Source organism: Bos grunniens, chromosome 22 (genome assembly GCF_055505025.1).
Source record: "Bos grunniens cultivar Pamir isolate PY7600 chromosome 22, Bosgru_T2T1.0, whole genome shotgun sequence".
Classification (NCBI taxonomy): domain Eukaryota; kingdom Metazoa; phylum Chordata; class Mammalia; order Artiodactyla; family Bovidae; genus Bos; species Bos grunniens.
Genome location: NC_141186.1, coordinates 17,972,847 through 18,000,719, shown reverse-complemented (window position 1 = coordinate 18,000,719; position 27,873 = coordinate 17,972,847). Strand labels below are relative to the sequence as shown.

Sequence of the window (27,873 nt, the reverse complement as noted above, 5' to 3'; positions counted from 1 at the left end):
ACAAAAAACAACTATATTTCAACATATTAGTAACAAGCAATTAGAAAATTAACTTCCAAAAACACATGCCATTTACAATGGTATCAAAATATTGGCCCAAATCAAATACCCACACATAAACCTAATAAAAGATGTTTGAGAGTTGTAACTGAAAATGACAAACTACTTTCCAAAATTAGTCAGAAGCAACTGTAGAGGTATTTTATGTCCATGAACTGGAAGACTCAAAATTGTTTAGGACATCCACTCTCCATAAATTAATCTACAGATTTAACACAAACTATTTTAAATATAAGCATTTTTTTAAAGAAATAGGCTGATTCTAGTATTTATATAGACAAACAAATGATCTAAAACAGCCAAAACAATTTCAAAATGGGATAAAAAAGTTGGAAGACTTTTGATTACCTGTTTTGAAGATCCACTATAAAACATGAGTAACCAAGATAGTAGAATACTGGTATAAGAATAGGTAAAATAAATCAATGGAACAGAATAGAAAGTCCATGAACAGAGACCACACACATATACTAATAATTTATTTTTTTAGCAAGGTGCCAAATAAATCTGTTGTTCTATGTCTGATTCTAACTGCTGCTTCTTGACTGCATACAGGTTTCTTAGGAGGCAGGTAAGGTGGCCCAGTATTTCCATCTCTTTAAGAATTTTCCAGAGTTTGCTGTCATCCACAGAGTCAAAGGCTTTAGCATAGTCAACGAAGCAGAAGTAGATGTTTTTCTGGAATTTTATTGCTTTTTTTAATGATCCAACGAATGTTGGCAATTGGATCTCTAGTTCCCCTGCCTTTTCTAAATCCAGCTTGAACATGTGGAAGTTCTCAGTTCACATACTACTGGAGCCTCGCTTAGAGAATTTTGAGCATTACTTTGCTAGCGTGTGAGATGAGTGCAATTGTGCAGTAGTCTGAACATTCTTTGGCATTGGCTTTCTTTGGGATTGGAATGAAAACTGACCTTTTCCAGTCCCATGGCCACTGCTGAGTTTTCCAAATTGGCTGGCATATTGAGTGCAGCACTTTCACAGCATCATCTTTTAGGATTTGAAATAGCTCCACTGGAATTCCATCACCTCCACTGGCTTTGTTCGCAGTGATGCTTCCTAAGGCCCACTTGACTTTGCACTCCAGGATGTCTGGCTCTGGGGGAATGGTCACACCATGGTGGTTATCTGGGTCATTAAGATCTCTTTTGTACAGTTCTTCTCTGTACTCCTGCCACCTCTTCTTAATATCTTCTGCTTCTGTTAGGTCCATACCATTTCTGTCCTTTATTGAGCAGATTATTTGCATGAAATGTTCCCTTTGTATCTCTAATTTTCTTGAAGAGATATCTAGTCTTTCCCATTCTATTGTTTTCCTCTATTTCTTTGCACTGATCTCTGAGGAAGGTTTTCTTATCTCTCCTTGCTATTCTTTGGAGCTCTGCATTCAGATGAGTCTATCTTTCCTTTTCTCTTTTGCCTTTTGCTTCTCTTCTCTTCTTAGCTATTTGTAAGGCCTCCTCAGACAACCATTTTGTCTTTTTACATTTCTTCCTCTTGGGGGTGGTTTTGGTCAACGCCTCCTGAACAATGTTATGGACCTTCGTCCATAGTTCCTCAAGCACTCTATCAGATCTAATCCACTGAATCTATTTGTCACTTCCACTGTATAATCAATCATAAGGGATTTGATTTAGGTCATACCTGAGTGGTGTAGTGGTTTTCCCTACTTTCTTCAATTTAAGTCTGAATTTGGCAATAAGGAGTTCATGATCTGAGCCAGTCAGCTCCCTGTTTTGTTTTTGCTGACTGTGTAGAGCGTCTCCATCTTCAGCTGCAAAGAATATAATCAATCTCATTTCAGTATTGACCACCTGGTGATGTTCATGTGTAGAGTCTTCTCTTGTGTTGTTGGAAGAGGGTGTTTGCTATGACCAGTGTGTTCTCTTGGCAAAACTCTGTTAGTCTGTGCCCTGCTTCATTTTGTACTCAAAGGCCAAATTTGCCTGTTACTTCAGGTATCTCTTGACTTCCTACTTTTGCATTCCAGTCCTCTATGATGAAAAGGACATCTTTTTTTGGTGTTAGTTCTAGAAGGTCCTGTAGGTTTTCATAGAACCATTCAAATTCAGCTTCTTTGGTATTAGTGGTTGGGGCATAGACTTGGATTACTGTGATATTGAATGGTTTGCCTTAGAAACGAGCAGAGATCACTGTCGTTTTTGAGGTTGTACCCAAGTACTGCATTTCGGACTCTTGTTGACTTTGAGGACTACTCCATTTCTTCTAAGGGATTCTTGCCCACAGTAGTAGATATAATGGTCATCTGAATTAAATTCACTCATTCCAGTCCATTTTAGCTCATTGACTCCTAAAATGTCGATATTCACTCTTGGCATCTCCAGTTTGACTACTTTCAATTTACCTTGATTTATGGACCTAACATTCCAGGTTCCTATGCAATATTGTTCTTTACAGCATCGGCTTTACTTCCATCACCAGTCACATCCACAACTGGGTGTCATTTCATTTTGGCTCCACCCCTTCATTCTTTCTAGAGCTATTTCTCTACTCCTCTCCAGTAGCCATATGGCACCTACTGACCTGGGGAGTTCATCTTTCAGTGTCATATCTTTTTGCCTTTTCATAAACTGGATTAAAGATTTACTGAACATGGTCCCACCCATCAGAGCAAGACCCAGATTCCCCCACAGCCAGTCCAGTCCCTGCCATCAGGAAGCTTCCATAAGCCTTTTATCCTTATCCATCAGAGGGCAGACAGAATGGAAACCACAATTACAGAAAACTAACCAAACTGATCACTTGGATCACAGCCTTGTCTAACTCAATGAAAGTAGAAACCATGCCGTGTAGGGCCACCTAAGACAGACAGGTCATGGTGGAGAGTTCTGACAAAACATGGTCCACTAGAGAAGGGAATGTCAAACCACTTCACTACTCTTGCCTTGAGAACCCCATGAACAGTATGAAAAGGCAATAAATAAATAAATCCAAAGGGAAAAATAAAAAATCTTTTAAATAAAGAGTTAGATATTCATATAAAAAAAGAACCTTAACCTCTTCCTTATTCTTATATACAAAAATGAAATTAAATGTAGCAAAATGTTAATAGTAAAACCTAGATGGAGATATAGGGGTTTTCACTGTAAAATTCTTCCAAGTTTGTTATATACTTGGAACTTTTAAAATAAACTTTTTGAAAAGATCAAATTTAAGATGAAAAATATTGGTTTGAAGATCTTGAACCATAAAATTTCTAGAAAAACTACAGAATATCTTAACAACCTTGAGACAGTCAAAATTTATCTGACACATACACAAAAATCATTGGCCATAAAAAGAAAACTGTTAAACTGGGCTTCATCAAAATTAAAATTTTCTGCTTTTTAAAAGATATAATTAAGAAAATGAATAGATAAGCCACAAACTGTGGGGGGAAAAGTATTTACAGCTTAAATAGCTGATAGAAACTTGTATCTATAATATATAAAGAAATCAACAATTAAAAGATAAACCCAATGTTTTAAAATGAGCAAATAATTTGGGATGTCACTTTATCAATGAAGAAATGGACTATAAGAACATAAAGAATACTCAGTATCATTAATTATCAAAGAATTAAAAATAAAGCCACAATGAGCTACCATTTCATGTTCAATGCAATGCTGAAGTCCAAAGGACAGATAATATTCAGTTCCATTCAGTTGCTCAGTAGTGTCCAACTCTTTGCAACCCCATGGATTACAGCACGCCAGGCTTCTCTGTCCGTCACCAACTCCTGGAGCTTGCTCAAATTCATATCCATCGAGTCGGTGATGCCATCCAACAAGCTCATCCTCTGTCATCCCCTTCTCCCCCCGCCTTCAATCCTTCCCAGCATCAGCGTCTTTTCCAATGAGTCAATTCTTCGCATGAGGTGGCCAAAGTATTGGAGTTTCAACTTCAGCATCAGTCCTTCCAATGAATATTCAGGACTGATTTCCTTTAGGATTGACTAGTTTGATCTCCTTGTAGTCCAAGGGACTCTCAAGAGTCTTCTCCAACACCACAGTTTAAAAGCATCAATTCTTCAGTGCTCGGCTTTCTTTATGGTCCAACTCTCACATCCATACATGACTACTGGAGAAAACATAGCTTTGACTAGACAGACGTTTGTTGGCAAAGTAATATCTCTGCTTTTTAATATGCTGTTTAGGTTGGTCATAGCTTTTCTTCCAAGGCACAAGTGTCTTTTACTTTCACGGCTACAGTCACCATCTGCAGTGATTTTGGAGCCCAAGAAAATAAAGTTTCTCACTGTTTCCATTGTTTCCCCATCTATTTGCCATGAAGTTACGGGACTGGATGCCATGATTTTAGTTGTTTGAATGTTGAGCAAAGATATGAAACAACGAAAATCTTATACATCGCTTGTGGGAGGCTACATGGTACCACCACTTACAGAACTGTTTGGAAGTTTCTAATTAAGGTAAGCACGGTATCTATACCCTCTTATCCAGCAATTCTACTATGTATTTACCCAAAACAAGTAAAAGTAAATGCTCACAAAAAGATTCACAGAAGATTCATAGGGACCCTATTCACAAAAATAAAAAACTGGAAACATCTCCAATGTCCATCAGGAGGAGAATGGACAAAATAGTACATTCATATGAAGATTCATTAATCAACAGTTACTTATTCACAAAACCCAAAGGAAGAAACAACCCAAGTGTCTGTCAACAGATAAATGGATAAACAAAACATACTATGCATATATGATGGAATATTATTCAGTTTTTTCCAGGTTTTTCCTTTACTTTTATTATTTTTATTGATATAGTTTGTTCATAATATTCTGTTAGTTTCAGGTGAACATCACAGTGCTCAAGAATCTTTATAGTTTTTTTGTTGCTCTAGTTTAGTTGCTAAGCTGTATCTGGCTCTTTGTGACCCCACGGACCTTAGCTTGCCAGGCTCCTTTGTCCATGGTATTTCTCAGGCAACAATGCTTGAGTGGGCTGCCATTTCCTTCTCCAGGGGATCTTCCCAACCCAGGGATCAAATCTGCAACTCCTTCACTGGCAGGCGGATTCTTTTCTGCTGAATCACGAGGGAAGCACTTTTACAGTTTATACTCCATTAAAAGTTACTACAAGATGATGGCTATGATTTCATGTGCTATGCAGTTTCCTTGTTCCTTAACTGGAAAATTGTTTTTGAATGCCTCTGAAAAGTCAAGGCAAAACACACTGAAGAAATGAAGTTGAAGTGACAGTGAGGGAAAAACTTGGGACACTATTTCACAGTCATACAGGCAGCTGTGTTCTTTGAACAGAAGTTTGTTACCATCTCAGGGCCTTTGTATTTGCTTCTAATGATGCTGCTCATCAAGACCTCATGGCAGTCTTCTTCACATTCTCATAGTCACTTTTTCATAAACCCCTTATGGAAACTAGTCCCTACTTATCACTCTCTAACACAGCTTTGTGTTTTCTTCATTTGTGATGATCTCAGTTTTTCTTCCATTTACTTAATGACTTTTTTTAATATAAATTTATTTTAGTTGGAGGCTAATTACTTTACAATATTGTATTGGTTTTGCCCTATAGCAACATGAATCCGCCAAGGTGTATACGTGTTCCCCATCTTGAATCCCCCTCCCACCTCCCTCCCCATCCCATCCCTCTGGGTCATCCCAGTGCACCAGCCCCGAGCATCCAGTATCATGCATCAAACCTGGACTGGCGATTTGTTTCACATATGATATTATACATGTTTCAATGCCATTCTCCAAATCATCCCACCCTCACCCTCTCCCACAGAGTCCAAAAGACTGTTCTACACATCTGTGTCTCTTTTGCTGCCTCGCATACAGGGTTATCGTTACCATCTTTCTAAATTCCATATATATGCGTTAGTATACTGTATTGGTGTTTTTCTTTCTGGCTTACTTCACTCTGTGTAATAGGTTCCAGTTTCATCCACCTCATTAGAACTGATTCAAATGTATTTTTTTAAATGGCTGAGTAATACTCCATTGTGTACATGTACCACAGCTTTCTTATCCATTCATCTGCTGATGGACATCTAGGTTGCTTCCATGTCCTGGCTATTATAAACAGTGCTGCGATGAACATTGGGGTACACGAGTCTCTTTCAATTCTGGTTTCCTTGGTGTGTATGCCCAGCAGTGGGATTGCTGGGTCATATGGCAGTTCTATTTCCAGTTTTTAAAGGAATCTCCACACTGTTCTCCATAGTGGCTGTACTAGTTTACATTCCCACCAACAGTGTAAGAGGGTTCCCTTTTCTCCACACCCTCTCCAGCATTTATTGCTTGAAGACTTTTGGATAGCAGCCATTCTGACTGGCATGAAACGGTACCTCACTGTGGTTTTGATTTGCATTTCTCTGATAATGAGTGATGTTTCATGTGTTTGTTAGCCCTCTGTATGTCTTCTTTGGAGAAATGTCTGTTTAGTTCTTTGGCCCATTTTTTGATTGGGTCATTTATTTTTCTGGAATTGAGCTGCAGGAGTTGCTTGTATATTTTTGAGATGAATTCTTTGTCAGTTGCTTCATTTGGTATTATTTTCTCCCATTCTGAAGGCTGTCTTTTCACATTGCTTAGAGTTTCCTTTGTTGTGCAGAAGCTTTTAATTTTAATTAGGTCCCATTTCTTTATTTTCGCTTTTATTTCCAATATTCTGGGAGGTGGGTCATAGAAGATCCTGCTATGATGTATGTCAGAGAGTGTTTTTCCTATGTTTTCCTCTAGCAGTTTTATAATTTCTGGTCTTACATTTAGATCTTTAATCCATTTTGAGTTTATTTTGGTGTATGGTGTTAGAAAGTGTTCTAGTTTCATTCTTTTACAAATGGTTGACCAGTTTTCCCAGCACCACTTGTTAAAGAGATTGTCTTTTCTCCATTGTATATTCTTGCCTCCTTTGTCAAAGATAAGGTGTCCATAGGTGCGTGGATTTATCTCTGGGCTTTCTATTTTGTTCCATTGATCTATATTTCTGTCTTTGTGCCAGTACCATACTGTCTTGATGACTGTGGCTTTGTAGTAGAGCCTGAAGTCAGGCAGGTTGATTCCTCCAGTTCTATTCTTTTTTCTCAAGATTGCTTTGGCTATTCGAGGTTTTTTGTATTTGCATACAAATTGTGAAATTATTTGTTCTAGCTCTGTGAAAAATATCATTCGTAGTTTGATAGGGATTGCATTGAATCTATAGAATCTATAGATTTCTTTGGGTAGTATACTCATTTTCACTATATTGATTGTTCCAATCCATGAACACGGTCAATAGATAAATGGATAAACAAAATATACTATACATATATGATGGAATATTATTCAGTTTTTAAAAAGTTAAATTTTGACACACTACAATACACATATACCTTGAAAATATTATACTAATTGAAGTAAGTCAGCAACTAATGGACAAATATGATTCCACTTAACATGAGGTACTTAGGATAAGCAAATTCACTGACCCAAGAAGTAGACTAGAGGTTAACAGGGACTAGGGGAGAGAGGGTAATGAGGGTTGATGTTTAACAGGGACAGAGTTTCAATTTGGGATGATGAAGAAGCTCTGGAAACAGACAGTGTGGATGGCTGCACAATACTGTGAATGTACATGATGTCACTGAACTGTGTACTTAAAATGGCTTACAAGGTAATTTTTTTGCTATGTATATTTTGCCACAATTTTAAAATGCAAAGCAGAAATACTGGTTGGTATAGAAACTTCGGAATATTCAGATATTTTTTTAAAAAAAAGCTAATCACTCACAATCTCTTACTATCTAGTCTATCAGTAACATGCTTTTGGAAAATTTTTTCCTGTTTCTCTCTGTGCGGTGTGTGAATGTGTGTGTGAGCTTCAAACAATTAAACATATCAATTTATATATATCTCGAATCTTTTTTTTTTCAGTGTCAGCTTCTGTATCTGAGAAATGGAGCCAATAAAGCAATACTTAATGTAGAAAAAATTAACTACTGATAAAAGCACTAATCTAGATGAATTTAAAAATAACATCATGCCAAGTGAAGAAGACAGACACCACAGAATACATACTCTATGATTCCATTCAAAGGAAATCCAAGCACAACCACAACTACTATGTAGTGTCAGGAATCAGAAAGCATTTACAGGGACCCGGCAGCGGGTTCATCAGGAGGAACGTCCTGTGCTGGTGAAGATGTTCTGGATTTAGTTCTAGGTGCCAGTTACACAGACGGATACTGTTGCAATGCACTGAAATTAATATCTGAGATCTGTACAACTTATTGTTAATTACACCTCGCCATAGAAAACTTTCTAAGCGAGTGGGCTGAAAACTAATCTATGGTAAAAGAGGTCAGAATAGTGGTTAACTCTGGAGGGTGGGCAGGAAGCAACTGATCAGGAACAATTGATAAGGAGCTTGCTGAAGTGCCTGGCTGTTCTACACCTCAATACAGAGGTGGCTTCACAAGTATTCTAGGATGTGCATCTCACTGAGCTGTACTCATTATACAGATGCACCTTCCTGTACATAAGTTACATCTCACCTGTGAAACAGTGAGAGGGCAGGATGTTCCCCCTCCAACCCTGGCTCATCTCAGAGAAGTCCAATGAGGCTGCGTGAGAACTGGCTGAGGGCCCGACCCAAAGATGGGGGGGAGGGCCTCCCTGCCACAAAGAGAAGGGAAAGACAGTGGCTGCCAGTGCACTGGAGGGAGAGCTAAAGCACTCCAGACTTGATTCCTTAGTTTCCACATCTAAGAAACTGAGACAATGTAATTTCTCTAAGCACAAGAAGAAAGGAGTCAAAATATCATCTAACTGCATTAGAACATGTCTGCAAAGCAATGCTCTTACCAGAGTAATAACTAAATTAATAAGAAACATGACACTGAAAATGATTTTATTTTCTATTTCTATTACTACTTGATGAAGAACTATTTTTCACATAATTAAAGAATGAGGAAGAGTAAGATTTCTTGCCAACTGCTGACAAGGATGTCTGGGAACTTTCAGGAATTATCTGATTTCACTTGGAAATCACTCCATTCCTTTCCTTGATTAGTGTGTGCCCTGGAGATGCTGCCTTTGGGAACAACTACTTTTAGATCTATAATGAAACAACAAAGAAAGCCTTTCCTGAGGAAAACAGGGGGCAGTTGGAAGAAAAGCTAAAAGGGGGTGAGTGGTGAGAATAATACCCATCTTTCCATTAGTTTCTGAGTGATGCCAGGGTTACCAGCATCCTCTCTTCCTGGACCCAGGGCCCTCCCCATGGGCTCTGGGTACAAAAGATGTGAGAATGATGTAATGTTTACAATGCCCCAGCACTGCAAAAAGGAAACAACACCATCTTAATCCAGATGACCAACTACAAAGATCCAGCAACCCCACACCTGGGTATATATCCAGACAAAACTATAATCCAAAAAGATACATGCACCCATATGTTCACAGCAGCACTATTTACAAAAGCCAAGACATGGAAACAATCTAAATCTCCATCGACAGATGAAAGGATAAGGAAGATGTGGTAAATATATATAACAGAATATTACTTGGTCATAAAAAGGATAAAATATTGCCATTTGCAGCAACGTGGATACAAATCATCATATTAAGTGAAGTCAGTCATAAAGAGAAAGACAAATACCATGTGATATCACTTATGTGTGGAATCTAAAATATGACACAAATGAATCTATCTAAGACAGGTGGCTCAGTAGAAAATGAATCTGCCTGCAATGCAGGAGACACAGGTTCAATCCCTGGGTAGAGAACATCCCCTGAAAGAGATCATGGCAACCCACTCCAGTATTCTTGCCTGGAGAATCCCACAGACAGAGGACCCTGGGAGGCCACAGTCCACAGGGTCGCAAAGAGGTGGACATGACTGAAGCAACTGAGCACGCGCACATGAAATCAAAAACAGAGTCATGTACAAAGAGAACAGACTGGTGATGGTCAAGGGGTAGGAGGCTAGGGGAGGGATGGAGTGGGAGGTGGGATTAGCAGATGTAATAAGCTTTTATTTAGAGACCAGAGGAACAACAAAGTCCTATTGCATAGCACAAAGAACTACATTTGATATCCTGTAATAAATGATAATAGAAAAGTATTTAAAAAAGAATGTATACATATACGTATAACTGAATCACTTTGCTGTATAGCAGAAATTAACACAACACTAAATCAACTATACTTCATTTTAAAATATTATTTTTAAAAGTTAATTTAAAAAAACAGCTAGAACTGGTTACCAACTAGTAGTGTGACATATTCCACTATTTTTTCAATAACTCGCTGCTTAACAAACCCACTCTTATTTTGGTCCCCCCAGATGTTCTATCTTGTTTTATTTTATTCAATGCCAAGATCCCACTTTAATGTTGCTTAGCTGGGGAGTGAAGAACCCTGCCTCAACCTTGTTTCTTTGCCACGGAGGATGGTAGCCCATGATGAGGTGTGATAACCACCTGACCACCTGTCAGGACAAGAGGTTGTAAAGGTTCAGGAATTGCCAGTGACATCATTTGAGTGGTGAGGACATCTGTTTTCTGCAGATGGGGCCAAAGGCTCCACTCACTTTCCAGCCCAAGACAGATGGGCTTCAGGGAAACTAAATACCCTTGTGTCACAAAATAGACATCTCAGAGGTTCCGAAAGATCACCTCGATGGCTCCACTTCCCGTAGTCTGTCTTACCATATGCCAAGGACTGACTCACAGTCAAGGTCCCAAGGAAAATGAAAAAGATCCAGTGTGACAAATGCCAAATGGTGTATGGGAAAGCAGATGACCTGTGACTCTGCCTTGAGCATCTTTGGATGGTGTTTTCAGAGCTCTGGTCTCAGTACTTTGCCCAGAGCCTGAGCTACTTCCACAGGCTATATTAGGAGGCAAAAGCATTTGTGTGGACTCTTCCATGTCAAGTCCTAGCTTTGCTTCATGCTAGCTCTTCACTTTCACTTTTCACTTTCATGCACTGGAAAAGGAAATGGCAACCCACTCCAGTGTTCTTGCCTGGAGAATCCCAGAGGAGCCTGGTAAGAGGCCGTCTACGGGGTCACACAGAGTCAGACATGACTGAAGCGACTTAGCAGCAGCAGCAGCAGCAGCTCTACAACACTTTGCAAGTTGCAAAAATCACTGAGCCTCAGTTTTTTTTCATTTTTTAAAAGGATTTTTATTTATTTTTATTTGGCTGTGCCAGGTCTTAGTTGCAACATGCGGGATTCTTAGTTGCAGCATGCAGGAGATCTAGCTCCCTGACCAGGGATCAAACCCTGGGCCCCTGCTTTGGGAGCACAGAATCTTAGCCACTGGACTACCAGGGAAGTCCCAGTTTTTTCATTTTTAAAATGGTGATAAGAATAACACCAAGTTCAAATTGTTGGTGTATGATAAATCAGATAGTCGTACAAAAAATAGTGCTTAGAGGAGATAAAGACCCTTTCACAGATGGTGAAATACAGAGAACCTTTCTGAAGTGTGGGATTGTGTGACACCATGAAAACAAACCCAGATGGACCTGCCTCTCATGACTAGACTACTGCTATCACAGAAGAAATGATATGTGAACTCTGGAAGGAACCTTCCAGAAAACTCAGCCTAACTCATTTATGGATGCACTCTCATCCATTAGAGAAAGGAAGTTATTCATTCATCGATTCGTCCATGTTAAAATTAAGGACAGAGACCCTGATCAGATCATGATCAGTCGCTCAGTCATGTCCGACTCTGCGACCCCATGAATCGCAGCACGCCAGGCCTCCCTGTCCATCACCAACTCCCAGAGTTCACCCAGACTCACGTCCATCGAGTCAGTGATGCCATCCAGCCATCTCATCCTCTGTCATCCCCTTCTCCTCCTGCCCCCAATCCCTCCCAGCATCAGAGTCTTTTCCAATGAGTCAACTCTTCACATGAGGTGGCCAAAGTACTGGAGTTTCAGCTTTAGCATCATTCCTTCCAAAGAAATCCCAGGACTAATCTCCTTCAGAATGGACTGGTTGGATCTCCTTGCAGTCCAAGGGACTCTCAAGAGTCTTCTCCAACACCACAGTTCAAAAGCATCAATTCTTTGGCGCTCAGCCTTCTTCTTGCAATACCTGCCCTGCCCTTCCCCTTAGCTTCTGGCCTGGACAAAGTCTACACTCAGTAGACATTCACTGAATTTTGTTAACCCATCTGAGGACACAGAACTCAAAAGAGAAAAAGCTTAGACTAAAATTCCATTTTCCCTGACTTACAGAGAAGCAGGTGCTGAAATAGATGAGGAGTCCAGATCTTGCTTCAAACCTCAGGTCTGCCCTGGAACTTGGGGACCTCAGACAAGTTTTTTAATGTCTTAGTAAAGTGGGGACCAGAACATCCACATCTCAGTGTTATTTCAAGAACCAAAGGAGATACAGGTATCAAGCACTGGGCTCTCTGTTGCAAAAGACCAAATACTAACAATGACCCAGAGGAAAAACAAGTCAGTGAAAAATCTGGGTATGCTCCTTTGCTCCTAGACCTGGGGTTCAAAAACAAAGTGGAAGATGCAGGGGGTCAAAGCTGGTGATGTTTGTTTTTGTTTTTTTTTTAAAAATATTTATTTACTTGGCTACATCAGGTCTTAGCTGTGGTGTACAAACTCTTCCTTGCACTGCAGGGGCACAGGCTCAGTTGCCGCGCAGCCTGTGGGATTCCCAGACCAAGGATCAAATCTGTGTCCCCTGGACTGGAAGGCAGATTCTTAATCACTGGACCAGCAGGGAGGTTCCTAAAGTCAGGTGACATTTGGTATTTGGGTTTGGGTGGGGTGCTGGGGTTGGTGGCAGTTTGGGAATGGGGTAACGGATGGGATACTGTATTTGGGTAAAGGATGAAGGGTGGGCTAAGCCTTGGAAGTAGGTGAGAGACAAATCAGAGCTGGGACGAAGGACAGGCAATAGAGTCTCAACCTCCAGGCAGGGGTAAGGAAGGAGTCTGTGTGAGCACCAGGCTGAAGTGAGGGATTTGGGCAAAGAGTGGTCAGGCCCCAGGGGAGGCTCAGAGATGGACAGTCCCAGATTCAGGGAAGGACAGAGCAGACCTCAGTGATGGGGTGATGTCTGCTGTACTCATCACTTGATCTTTTTTTTTTTTAAATTGAAAGCTTGAAAGCTTATTTCTTAAGGTCAAGAAACGTGTCCTCAGCTGTATCAAAACACTCTGCTCTTCAGAGGGCCCAGAGTTAGCCCAGCATGAACTGGGGAGTCATCTGCGTTGGTAACCCTTTTCCTGCTCTTCCGGGAGGTCCACTCCCCTTTCTGAAAGTGCCCAGCAACTCTCAATAGATTTCTCAGTTTTTAATAGGGTTTTTCTTTACTTTTTTGATGTGTTTGGGGAATTGAGCAAATAATGATTATGAATGTGAAAAGAACTTCATAAGACTGCAAAATGGTACATTATTGTTGACAGCTGTGATCATTGTCTTAGCACCAGAGCTTGGACCCAGGAGAAGACAGTGGTGGCCTCTAATGGGGGCGCTTGAGGCTGACGGATAGGGCCCTCAGAAGCCTGGTGTTTTCCCCAGCTCCTATAAGAAGAACTCCTACCCTCTGGAACTCAGAGTCCTCACCCAGGTATCAGCTCTAACAACCTGAGTCTCGGAAGTTCTCAAAACCTCTGTGAGGAGAAGGAAGGGCAGAAGCAGGAAATGACTCAGGCAAGAGGTTTACCTCACTGGGCTGACAGTAACAGGACATTTGAGAAATGTAGGCAGCTCTCTGTGCCCTTTCTGCACCACTGGTTTCTACTTCAACCATGCTGTTAGTACATTATGAGTTAAGAATCAACCACAAACGCAGCTGGCTTCCTGGTACTACCTGGGGCCTCCCTGGGTCCCAAAGAAGTGGACACTTTTGGACACCTAGACAACCACTCTCCATCCTCACAGAATCTGAATTTGCTCAGCTCTCCACTATCCTCAGCACCACCTACAAATGACTGAGGAAAGAAGGGGGCAGGCCCTTATTCATCTAAGCCACGGTGAGCATCCTACTCCCCTTCCGGCTGGTTCAAGGAAAGGCTTCCTAAGGATTTCTTGGGAAGAGGCTTCTCCCTTGCAGGAAAGAGGCAGAAAGCGGCTCCTCTACACAGGTGTAGCCCCTGCTGCTGGCAGCTGTTTTCCAACCAAGAGCAGAAGTGGCCTGGGATGAAGCTGACACAGGTACCAGAGTTAGCGAGATGGGGAAAGTCAGGGACTTGTAGACACTGTGAAGCTGCTGGGAGGGCCCCTCCCAAGGCCCCTCCCAAAGCCTTCACAGCCCCTCAACTGCCTCAAATGTCAGGATATTTAACTGAAACCTCCTGATGATCCATCACTTCATCTGGAACGAGTCACGAGGCTTGCCCCATGGCATGAGGATTGAAGGACTGGACACAGGGAGGAATAAAATCATGTTGCTTGAGTTATGCAACATCAGAGACTAGGCCCACAGCTGGGCCCAGCATCCTTATCCTGGGAGGTTTATTTCTAAGAGGCCCTGGCACAAACACACCTGCTATGGTGCCTCCTACTTCTGGACTCCTTTGCCATATGCCATCTACAACCAGCTGGGTCTGCATGTTCCATGCTATTGACAAGTGGCCCAGGCAGAATGACTTCTGTCACCACTTCTGCCCAGATGTGGGACAACCAGCATCTCTACTTCCTCTGTGACTTCACAGAGGAACAGAAAGGAGGCCTGGGCTTCAAAACAGGCCAGAGCTACAGCTAGCAAAGCCATCCCAAGGGGTCTTGTGGGGTGAGCGAACAAGTCACTCTAAAACAGCAACAACTCTCTGCTGGTGGAGACTGGCCATGGTGGGAGATGCAGACAAGCAGGGTCCTTGGTGAAGGCAGACCCCACCTTGCCCTGGCCCTCCTGCTACTCTTCCTTGCAGTTGGCAAAAAGAACTCCGGGACAGCACAGTGGCAGAGACTGGTCTTCTGGAGTCAGACATTCGTAGATCAGGATCACATCTCCACAACGAGCTCGCTTCACCTTTCTGAGCTTCAGGTCTCTCATCCATGAAACTGTGGCAATGGTGCCCACTTCTCAAGCTTGATGTGAGGATTAAATGCAGTAATCCCAATCACTGAGGACATAGGAGGTACTCAATAAATGATGGCCCTTGCTGTGGTATTTATTATCTGCTCTGATTCTTGGAGATGGAAGTTTTAAAAGCACAGAATGTGGCAGGCAACCCCTCCCCAAGCATTTGGATTGAACAAAGAGAAACGTGATCATTTTCTGGAAGAACATCCAGGCCAGACTATCACCACGCCTGGGGCACTGTAATTCGTCAACTGTCTGGACTATGACGAAACACTTAAAAGAAAAGATGGCTCAGAGCTGGAAGTCAGTGGAGCAAGGCAGGGAAACTTCACAGTTGGGCAGAGAAGGGGGAACTCTGACCATCAGGAACTGGGTGGCAGTCAGCCATCTGCCCTTCTGGGGTTTAAACTCCTATGGAAAATGCTGGTCATTTCATAAAGCCATGGGTGGTCAGACAGCACTGAATCCCACCCCTCAGCACAGACTCCAGGATCCAGGCGCCCTTGCCAAGGACACATAGAGGGTTGGGGGTTATGCTGGCATTAGAGCCCGGTGCTCGGGACACTCGAGTCTACTGCTTTGAGCTTTGAGGGAATCATGACTAATGGTGTTGCATTTGCCATGACAGATCATACTTCTCTAGATTTATTTGTTTATTTGAACTAAAGTATCCTTCTGCAGTCATCAGGCAGAACTGTGGAGGAGGCTGGGTCTGTCCTCAGCCTCCCTCTGCAGCCTTGCCAGTCCTCCTCCCTTCTCCCCAGAAAGGAGAACTCCGAGGCCGCCCCACCCCAGCCCCTCACCTTGTTTCCATCATGGGGTCCCCACACTCTGTCATGTGATGGGTTGTTGACTTACTTTCCACCCAGCTTCCCCCACTGGACTGTACACACCCAGAAGGCAGGAACAATGGCTGACATACCCAGGACTATGGTCCCAGTGCCTCGGAACAGTGGTTGGCACATAGTAGGTGCTCAATAAATATTTGTTCCGTGGATCAGCCAACAAACTCACTTATGCTGAGGTGACAGGGCCTCATCATGCTTCCTCCAGTGGTAGGATATAAAATTTAAGAACAGATCTTTAGGGGAGGAAGGAGCAAGACCAGGAGGAGGGGACTAGGGTGTGCTGAGCACTTGCTAAGGCCTGGGCACTGAACTCGGAAATTAGTACATGTTATTCATGATGATGACTAAACATGGTAGGTCCTCTTGACCGGTTAAGCCTCACCCAAAGCCACGAGTCTCTGCTGAAGAAATTCAGGCATGGGAGAAAGAAAAAAGATTTTTCAATCTGAAAATGGAATCTTCCTGGTGCCCCCTGTAGGCTACCTGGCCTGCCCATAGAAGTAGCCTGCTTTGGACCCCACTGACCAGAGGAACTGGACGTGTCCAGGCAGGAGACTTTCAGACCAGTGGAAGCTTTGTGTAACTTTCACTACAAATGCGCAGATCTGATTGAAAGACTCTTTTTAACCCTGTGAGAGAATTACATTATTGCCTCCTAGGAGATTTTTTCATCTAGACAAAAGGGCTCCCAGGAATATTAAGGACATTGTCCTATGGTTGCTTGACAGGCCCAAAGTATCTGTGAATAAATCTAAAGGAGGGTCGTATCTCAAAAACAACTGTGGGTGTGACCTTTTTCAAATGGAATGAACTCAATCATATTCATAGGAAGTCCACACAGTTTTTAAGGGGTCTGAACATGTGAAGGTGCTGCCAGCCTGGATTAAAACGGAACTGGGATCTGAAATGGTTTAAATTGTAAAAAGGCCTCTAAGTCCCAATTTTCAAATAGTTTGAAGGAAGCGGACAAAGGAAGCTACTTAGCTGCAAATGCAGATCATTTCTTGGGAAACGCACATCTCCGAGGGTAGACCCAAGAGCCAGAGAGAAAAACTGTCTCAGGAGCCACTCACCAGAGGCAGCCCTAACCAAGGAATGTTTCCTGTTCTCAAGGGGGGAGACTTGTGAACACAAGCCCACCTGGATTCATCACTGCTATGACCAGTGACTGCTTTGTGCTCCCAGTTCTTCACCCTTCTGAATAAGCATGTCCCTTATATTGACACTTTGCCTGGCTCACCAATGCATCTTAGGTGTGTGCACATCAGATAACTCACCTTCTTGGTTTGCAGGTCTCCAAATTGAGAAGCCGTATCTGCAGAGTTTCAGTGTAACCTGATACAGGTTGTGGGATCCTGGACTCCAAGCTTGACGCCACACTTTACTGAGAAGTTGTTAGGATTCTGGGAAGGGAGTGAACATGTTTTTCAGGTGGGAGGAATATGAACAACACTGAGAGGATGGATGACCAGAGGATGCACTTCAGCAGAATGAAAAACTGTCCACAATCCTTCATGTCTTCCTCTGTCTATGCCCTTTGCAGTGTTACTGGTAGAGCTGAACCTAGAATCTAAGTTTTCTCATCTCCAACTGATCTCTTCCCCGTACCCTCTGTTACAACTCCAACCCCTAACATTTTGGAGTCTGTGACAGACTCCCTCTCACGTGGCTCTCCAGCCTTCTGAGTCCTGGACATGCTCCTAACATGTTCAACTGCTTTCCAACCTTATGACCTTCCTTGGATTCCATTCTGCCAGATCACGTCACTGGTCCCCTGACACTACAAGTACCTTCTGATTTCAACACCGGAGGTTTTGCCACTCCTCTTGCCTGAAATGGCCCTCCTTCCATCCTTACTAGTTAATCCTGCCCATCCTTCAAGGCTCACCTCAGACAATCTTCTTCACTGGTCTTCTAGTCTATTCTCTCCACTCCAACCATTTGGACTCTCTAAAACATGAACCAGATCATGTTTGTGAGCCTCGTCTCTGCCCACCTTTCCAGTCTCACATCATGGTCCCTCCTCCTGCCTCCTCTCCCATCCTCCATCCTGTCCCCAAACTCCAGTCAGCCTGTCATCATTCCCCAAGCTTGCCATGCTGTTCTTGTCTCCACGACTCTATCTACATCCTTCTCTCTCATTCTGGGAAAAGATATCCACACCAACTTCATGTCCTCTGCTAATCCATTCCCAACCATGTCCTCTGCTGTGAGAACCACTGTTCAGGACATGGGTCCATCCCTGCCCACCACTGCCCAGGGATGGCATCTCTTCATCCCTGAATCCACTAGTGCTATTTAGCACAATGTTGCCTGCCACATAGTAGGGACTCTACAATATTAAGTGAATCAATATTCAAATGGACAGATGGAGATGTGCATGAATGAGTGGACAGATAGCCTGGAGGTGATGTTTAACTTAGCAAATGTGAGTTTTCCGTTTCCACAGTGAAAAACAAATTTAAGGGTTCAACATAGTGGCTCCCTGTCCTCCTCACCTCCACAGTGCCCAGCCAGGCAGAGTAGACTCATGAACAGCCAACACTCTGACACTGTTGCCCTGTCCTTGGTTCAGTTTCTACTGGATGGAAGACATGTTGTCTATGGTTTGCTTTCCCTATCCTTCACTTTTGGCCAATCAAGTCCATACTGTTGCAAAATTACCTTTTAAAAACTAATCTGAAGGAAAGGAGAAAATTCCTTTGCCCTCAGCCATTGGGCCTGGCCAGGTTCCCTGAGGGTGGGGGGAAATCAAATCTCTCTCTGCAAAGCAGGGATTGTGAAGAAGGACAGGCTACTCCTAAAAGTCTGACTGAAGTGTTCTAGTGACAGAGCTTCCCTAGGAGAGTTAGAATTCAGGCAGTCAGTGACAAGTGCTCTGAATCAAGCCCTGGGCTGGGTACCAGAGGGACCAAGGGAATAATCAGATGTGGACCTTACAATAGAAAGCATCAGGCTAGAAGGAGACCAAATACATGGAGACAAGAGACTATAAAACCAAAAATCTTAAGAGCTTGAAGAAAGGCAGGCAGAGAACAGGCTCACTGACTTGACTGAGTTGATAACTCAGTCAACATTTTGTTAGCATTTACTATATATCAGTGTGCTAGGCATTAGGGATAGAGAAGTAACAAATGGGTCCCAACCTCAAAGAGGTTAATCTTCAAGTGAAAAGCAAGGAAATGGGACTTCTTATGACAGGGAGATTTAGGGTATGAGTATGAATTTGACTTTATTTTTTGGGGCTCCAAAATCACTGCAGATGGTGACTGCAGCCATGAAATTAAAAGACGCTTACTCCTTGGAAGGAAAGTTATGACCAACCTAGATAGCATATTCAAAAGCAGAGATATTACTTTGCCAACAACGGTCCGTCTTGTCAAGGCTATGGTTTTTCCAGTGGTCATGTATGGATGTGAGAGTTGGACTGTGAAGAAAGCTGAGTGCTGAAGAATTGATGCTTTTGAACTGTGGTGTTGGAGAAGACTCTTGAGAGTCCCTTGGACTGCAAGGAAATCCAACCAGTCCATCCTAAAGGAGATCAGTCCTGGGTGTTCATTGGAAGGACTGATGCTGAAGCTGAAACTCCAATACTTTGGCCACCTCATGTGAAGAGTTGACTCATTGGAAAAGCCCGTGTTGCTGGGAGGGATTGGGGGCAGGAGGAGAAGGGGATGACAGAGGATGAGATGGCTGGATGGCATCACTGACACAATGGACATGAGTTTGAGTAAACTCCGGGAGTTGGTGATAGACAGGGAGGCCTGGCCTGCTGCAATTCATGGGGTCACAAAGAGTCAGACACGACTGAGCGACTGAACTAAACTGAACTGATGAATTTGAAAAATGGGTATGAATTTAGCAATTAGAAATTGGGCCATTTCAAATGCAATAGGAAGGAAACTCCTATGATAATCTCAAAATTAATGTAGTAAGAACACCTGAAAAAATTCAACATCCTTTCAGGTTAAAAACAAAAACCTGGGAATAGAAGGAGACTTCCTTAACCTGATAAATGGTTTCTGTAAGAACCTACAAAGGACACCATAACTAATGATGAAATACTGAGAACATTCTTGTAAAAATCAAGAGCAAGTTCAGGATGTCTAGTAGTATTACTTCTATTCTATACTTTGCTCGAAGTCCTATACAGCATAAAAAGATTGAAAAAAAAAAAAACTATATGGCATGTAAAGGGAAAGAACAACAGTATCATTATTTACAGATGATATAACTATCTACAAAGAACTTCCAGATAAACTATTAGAATTACTAAGATAATTTGGTAAGGTTGCCATGCCATGTTTAGTCACTTCTGTCATGTCTGACTCTTTGCAACCCCATGGACTGCAGACTACCAGGCTTCTCTATCCATGGGATTTTTCAGGCAAGAATGCTGGAATGGGTTGCCATGTCCTCCTCCAGGAGATCATCCCAACTCAGGGATCAAACCCATGTCTCCTGCATTAACAAATTAACAAAAGAAATGGAAACTCTTTAAAAACTTTATTAAGGATAAAACTGAAAACTAAAAATATTATTGGGCAAAATTAGAGAAGGTATATAAGTAAGTGGCTAGTTATACTAGATACTTGGATTGAAAGACTGATGATGTCAATTTTCTCCAGTTAGATCTATAAATTTGTTGAAATTTCAGTAAAAAAAAAAATCCAAGAGGTTTTTTGGGTTTGTTTTTTTTTTTTTGTATGAAAATTGATACTTCATTATGAAGTGCGTACGAAAATGCAATGGGTTAATAATCACTAAGGTATTCTTGAAGAAAAAGATAAGAGTATTAAATCTACCAGACAGATTTAGTATATAGGACATTATGATATGAGTGCAAGACTGGATAAATACACATAGATAATGAGTCATAACAGAGTCCAAAAACTGACTCACACATAAAGACATCTAATATATGACAAAAATGGCACTGCTGAGCGGTGAGGAAAAGAAAATGTTCTAAGTAACCGGTTTTTGTGCAAAGTGTATAGTTGCCGATCCCCTATTTCCCACTATTTATAAAATCAGTTCCAAGTGGAATGCAGATCTAAAAAACAAAGACAAAATAATAAGCCTCTAGAACTGCACTCTCCTATACAGTAGCCATTACTCATATGTGGCTAATTTAAATTAGTTAAAATTAAATTAAAATTTAAAATTCTGTTTTTCAGTTGCATAAGCCCTTTTCAAGCACACAACAGCCACATGTGGTTTGTGGCTACATTATTAGCAAATGCACATATAGAATACTGCCACCATCACAGAAAGAACTATCAGACAGTGCATCTCTAGAACAAGGGTCAGCAAACTATGGCCCATGGAATAACCTCGACACATCATGTGTTTTTGTAAACTAAGTTTTACTGGAACACAGACACACGCAACCACTTACATATTGCTATGGCTGCTTTCAGGGGCTTCCCAGGTGGCACAATGGTAAAGAATGTGCCTGCTGATGCGGCAGACACAAGAGACGCATGCTTGATCCCTGGGTCGGCAAGATCTGGCAAGAAGGAAATGACAGTCCACTCCAGTACTCTTGCCTGGGAAATCCCATGGACAGAGGAGCCTGGCAGGCTATAGTCCACGGGATCACAAAGAATTAGACATGACTGAGCATACACACACACGACTGCTTTCATACTACATGGCAGAACCGAGCAGTCTCGACAGAGGACATACAACCCACAAGCCCAAAATACTTATTATCTGACTTTTTCCCCAAAATTGTGCAGACTCCTGCTCTAGAAGCTAACACAGGAAAATTTACTAATAATCTTGGGTTCTTTAACAGGTCATGAGAATATAACCTTGTTATATTGTTAAATGGAACAAAAAACTTGTTAAATGGAACAAAATTAAGATTAAGAACTATTCATCAGAAAACATCATTAATAGACTGAGAGGCAAGTCACAGAATAACAATGTTAAACGCATAAAGACAGACCTCTTTTCCAGAATACATTAAAAACCTATACAAATCAATAAGAAAAAGAAATGGACAAGAAATTGAAGGGGTATGTCACCAAAAAAAAAAAAAGGAACACCCAAATGGCAAACAATATATCAAAAGGTGCTTAACAATGTCAGCTCTTCTCAACTTTGTGTACAGATACAACACAATCCCCCAAACAAAGTGCCAGCAAGTTATTCTGTGGATATTAGCAAACTGATTCTAAAGTATCTATGGTGAGGCAAAAGACCAGAATAGCCAACACTATTGAAAAACAAAGGCAGAGGGCTGGCATTACTCAACTTTAAGACTCACTATAAAGTTATAGCAGTCAAGACAGTGTGGAATTGGTGAAAAAAAAAAAAAAGACAAATAAATCAATGCAATGTAACAGAGAGTACCCAGAAAAAGACCTATACAAATAAAGTCAACCGCTCTTTGACAAAAGAGCAAAGGCAAGTCAATGGAGAAAGGACAGTGCTAGTATTAGTCGCTCAGTTGTGTCTAACTCTTGGCAATCCCTTGGACTGTAGCCCACCAGGCTCCTCTGTTCAAGGGAGTTCCCAGGCAAGAATACTGCAGTGGGTAGCCATTACCTTTTCCAGGGGATCCTCCTGACCCAGGGATCAATCCTGGTTTTCCTGCACTGCAGGCAGATTGTTTACCATCTGAGCTACCAGGGAGAAAGGATAGGTTTTCAACAAATGATGCCAGGACAACTGGACATTCATATGCAAAAATAAACCAATCTGATACAGACTTGACACCTCTCACAAAATGTATTTCCAAAATCACAGACCTAAAAGTAAAATGCAAAACTACAAAAATTCTAAGAGATAATAACATAAGACAAAATCTAGGCTCAGTAATGAATTTTTAGATACAGCACCAAAAGCATGATGAAAGAAAATTTGACATGTTGTACTTCATTAAAATTAAAATTTTCTGTTCTGTGAAAGACACCACTGAAAAAATGAAAAAACAAGCCACAGACAGCAAGAAACATTCGCAAACACATCTGATAAAACGCATCTGATATATCCAAAGAACTATATATGTATACAAAGAACTATAATATTAAACTCAACAATAAGAAAACAAAGAATCCAATGTAAAAACAGGCAAAGATCTGAACACACACTGCATCAGTGAACATATACAGATGGCAAACATGCATATGAAAAGATGTTCAAATTTGTATGCCATTACTGAACTGCAAATGAAAATGAGTTATATCTACCTACATATCGGGATGGCTAAAATCCAAAAACTGACAACACCAAATACTAAAGAGGATGTAAAGCAACAGGAAGTCTCATTTGTTGCTAGTAGAATGAAAAATGGCCACTCTGGAAGACAGTTTGGTAGCTTCTTACAAAAGTAAACAAACTCTTACCATACATATTATCCATTAATTGCACTCCCTGGTATTTAACTAAATATACGAAAAACTAATGTCCACAAAAACCCTGCACATGGATGTTCATTTATAGTAGCTTTAAAACAGCTGTCAAAATGTAGAAACAACTGAGACTCCCTTCAATATGTGAATGGGTAAACAAAGTGGACGTTTTGAGTATTAATCCAAAAAATGGAATATTAATGATAAAATTAGCTACTTAGTCACAAAAAGATGTGGAGAAACCTCCAATAGATAATGCTAAGTGAAAGAAGCCAGTCTAAAAAGTCTATGCACTATTTGATTTCAACAGTATGTCTATGAAAAAAGCAAAACTATAGCAACAGTGAAAAGAGCAGTGATTGCCAGAGGTACAGGTAAAGTGGGTGAGATAAGTAGATGGTACACAGATTTTTAGGGCATTAACATTATCTCATATGATACTGTCATGGTGGATACATAACATGAAGCATTTTCCAAGGCTAACAGAATTATACAACAAAAAGAAGGAGCCTTAATATAAACTGTGGGCCTTTTCGTTAATAATATTGTGTTAATATTAGTGCATTCATTGCAACAAATATATGACACTAATGCAAGATGTTAATAACTGGAAACTCTCTATGTGTGTATGTGTAATAAGTGTGAGGGGCATGGATAGTGTATGGAAATCCTCTGTACTAGCTGCTCAATATTTATAAAAAAATAACGATTCTTTTTAAAAGGTGCTCGACCTCACTGGGCCTGATGGAAACACAAGTTAAACTACAATAAGACCCAGAGATTGTCATACTGAGTGACATAAGTCAGACAAAGACAAATACCGTATGATGTCATTTATACAAAGCATCTAAAAAAAATGGTACAAATGAGCTTATTTACGAAACAGAAAGACTCACAGATACAGAAAACAAACTTATGGTTACCAAAGAGGAAGGTGCTGCTGCTGCTGCTGCTGCTGCTAAGTCGCTTCAGTCGTATTCGATTCTGTGCGACCCCATAGACGGCAGCCCACCAGGCTCCCCCGTCCCTGGGATTCTCCAGGCAAGAACACTGGAGTGGGTTGCTATTTCCTTCTCCAATGCATGAAAGTGAAAAGTGAAAGTGAAGTCGCTCAGTCGTGTCCGACTCTTAGCGACCCCAAGGACTGCAGCCCACCAGGCTCCTCTGTCCATGGGATTTTCCAGGCAAGAGTACTGGAGTGGGGGTGCCATTGCCTTCTTCGAAGAGGAAGGTGAGGAGTGATAAATTAGAGATTGGGATTGATATATATATATACACTACTGGATTGATATATATACACTACTCTATGTAAAACAGACAACTAATTAAGGATCTACTGTATGGCATGGGGAACTCTACTCAATACTCTGTAATGTTCTATATGGGAAAAGAATGTAAAAAAGAGTGACTATATGTTGATGTATAACTGATTCACTTTGCTGTACACCAGAAACCAACACAACATTGTAAATCAAGTATAGATAGACCAATAGAAATTAATTTTTTTAAATCTATAATAAAAAAAAAATCTATAATAAGATACCACTGGACACATGCCAGAAGGGCTAACACACACACACACACACACAATATCAAATGGTGACCAAGATTCACTAACATGCTGAAATTGCAATCTCATACAAATGCTGGTGGGAGTATAAATGCATAAGCTCACTTTATAAACAGTTGAACATCAGCTAATGACGATGAACACATGTGCTTTATGACCCCACAATTCTATCCTACACATATACCCAATAGAAATGGGTGCGTGGGAACACCAGGAAGACACACAAGAATGTTCACAGTAGCACTACCCATAGAAGCCTCCTAATATGCAAAATGAGAAAAATAATAGCTCCCTCAAGAAGGCTGTAAGGATAAAATGTCACCTATACGCAGCGCTTAGCCCGCGACTGCACCTGGCATGTACGCAGCGGATGGGAGCCACTATATATTATTATTCACGGGCTGCATCAATTTAGTTTTAAGTTGATAAACCAAAACCACAAAAACGTACTCTGACTTGCAGAAAAAACGGAGGAATTTATTAATGAGAAACTGCACCATTCTCTGAGTCTGTCACAAAAAGATGGAGAACCAAGCACAAAAAATACAGAGAACCATGAGGGCCAGGTGGCGAAGATACAGCCCAGGTCAGGTCACTGGAGTAGCTGAGAGCATAGGTCACATAGCCAGAGAGGCCACGGGCTGAGGAAAAGGAGTGTCTGGTCCCCTTGATGCTCTGACTGAAGAAACAGGACTCTGCCTACTGTCAATGAAGAATTCCCCCAAATAAGAGAAGTTTTGGATGCTGACAGCCACAAAACAACACATGTCCATTACAAGGGCCCAACCCAAATCTATTTTCTCTTGATTTTATATCCCACTTGATTCCTGTGGTCCTAAAGGGACACCATGACAAATAACATCTAGAAACACAGTACCTACCCTCAAGAGGGCTGTGGTCTAGACAGAGAAAGAGACACAGAGATTGCTAATTCCCACATCACAAAGTGGAAATGGTGGACCAGGGCTGCAAGTTGAGTCCCAAGGAGTCAGGCATGATAGCTGCTGCACCCCAAGTCTCAATATAACCCAGGAGAACTAAATCTCGACTAAATCCATCACTGGCCTGTCGCTCTGGATTAGAAGGTATATCCAAGCCAAAGCTCTTCTGGAAGAACTGAAATGCAACCATTTCAGATGAAAAACATCAAATGGGAAAAGTGCAAGAACAAGGTAAAAAGTGCAAGAGGCAATTATAGGAACCAGAGGAAAGTGGAAACTAGTCAGGAATAAGCAAGAAAGGTCTGGAACAAGACTCGTGGGCAGGCGCTCACAACTGGCTTTTATGATCCACTGGTTGTTGAGGACTGGTGTGTTCAGTTGGCTTAAAGAAGCAGGGTCCAGACAGACATAAACAGCATCTGGTACCCACAACCACGTCCCTCTGATTGGCATGTACACCTGGTCCAAATTTGGCCACAAAGATCTTCTCTCCCAGGATCCAAAAGTGAGACACTGATAGAAAGGATCCAGAACCTCAACTAAGACCATACATATATAACATATATTTTATATAAGAATGGGATGGCATCTTGTCAGGTACTTGTCAGGATCACACCAACCTAAGTCTCAGGAAACTATCCTTCTGTCCAGGAGGTGATAACAAAACCATTTCTTAAGATCCAAACACCTGGGTTTTTCTCAACTCAAAATGTGACACTCATGGTAGAGATATCAGGTATAAACAAACTAGTACATTTCCTCAGTACTTTATAGTGCATGGTGCTTTGACCCTCTAGGCAGCCCTGTAGGGAATAGAAATTTTCCACTCCATTATAAAGGGGATGACAATGGGGTTAAGGAAAAGAAGTCACTTGCCCAAGCACACTAAGCACAGCATATGGCAGATTTTTTTCATGAGGTAGATTTTTTAAAACGGGGATAAATTCTTCCCATCCCTGTATGCACCCCCCTTTAATGTGACTGCTGAAACTTTCATTAGGAGGTAGAAGACCATCGCTTTCCACCCTTTGAATCTGGGCTTGGCTGTGTGACACACCTGGCAGAAGTTGGAAAGTGCCCAAGCACTGAGGTTTGTCTTCTCTTGCTGCTGGGAACACTGCTTAGCGAGACCAGGCCAGCCTCCCAGGTGATAAGAAACCAGGTAGAGCCATCCGAACCAATATTTTATTTAAAATGTAGAGAGAGAAAAAGTTTGTTCCTCCCAGTTCCCAAGAAGGGGGGCATGCCAGGCTGCAGGGGCCACATGGGGATGCACCAGGGTGGTCAGTGGACAGAGGGAGCAGGAAGGAGACAGCCAAGAGACTCTACTGTGGTTTCCATGAGAAGGCACAGGTCAGGCACTGTGCCTATGACTCAACATAAGGTGCTTCGATCAATTAGCACAATAATCTTAGGAGGTACTTTAGTATTACTTTCACTTTACAAATGAGGAAACCAACTGTCCCAAAGTCATATAGCTAGTACATGGTGGAGCCAGGATTTGAACCGGGGTATCTGGTTATTGGCCCTGGTTCCTCCCAGAGAGAAAGAACAAAGTGAATAGTGTTAGTCACTCAGTCGTGTTCGACTCTTTGCGATGCCATGGACTGTAGACCACTAGGCTCCTTTGTCATAGAATTCTCCAGTCAAGAATACTGGAGTGAGTAGCCATTCTCTTCCCCAGGGGATCTTCCCAACCCAGGGATTAAACCCAGGTCTCCTGCGTTGCAGGCAGATTCTCTATCATATGAGCTAGCAGGGAAGCCCCAGGGTAACTGGCTGATTCCCACCAGTTGTGGCTGGCGCACAAGGATTACGCGCAACTCACAGGCTGACATGGAAATGTGGAAAGGGCAGGCACTGAGGAATTCCCTGGGTGCTTCTCATCTTAGGGAAAGCTCTCCCTTAGTTCCGATTCTGCCTTTCACAGCTCTTAACACCAGGCAGCATCCGTTGCCTTTGGCCCCTTCGGATCCCCCAGCATGAACCCTCCAGAAGGGAGGCAGGGCAAAGTTGGCGTGGGGTGGGGGTCTGGGAAGCCAGAGGGACCTAAGTCCT

General features: G+C 41.9%; 1 long non-coding RNA gene across 1 annotated transcript in view; it reads right to left on the bottom strand.

Moving 5' to 3' along the window:
- LOC147348179 (uncharacterized) overlaps positions 1-17,346 on the bottom strand; it is a 32,471-nt gene extending 15,125 nt beyond the window's left edge. Inside the window, exon 1 of the long non-coding RNA XR_015151096.1 lies at positions 17,221-17,346. This is a non-coding gene — a long non-coding RNA (uncharacterized LOC147348179). The remainder of the gene's footprint in view (positions 1-17,220) is intronic.
- Between the last annotated feature and the right edge of the window lie 10,527 nt (positions 17,347-27,873).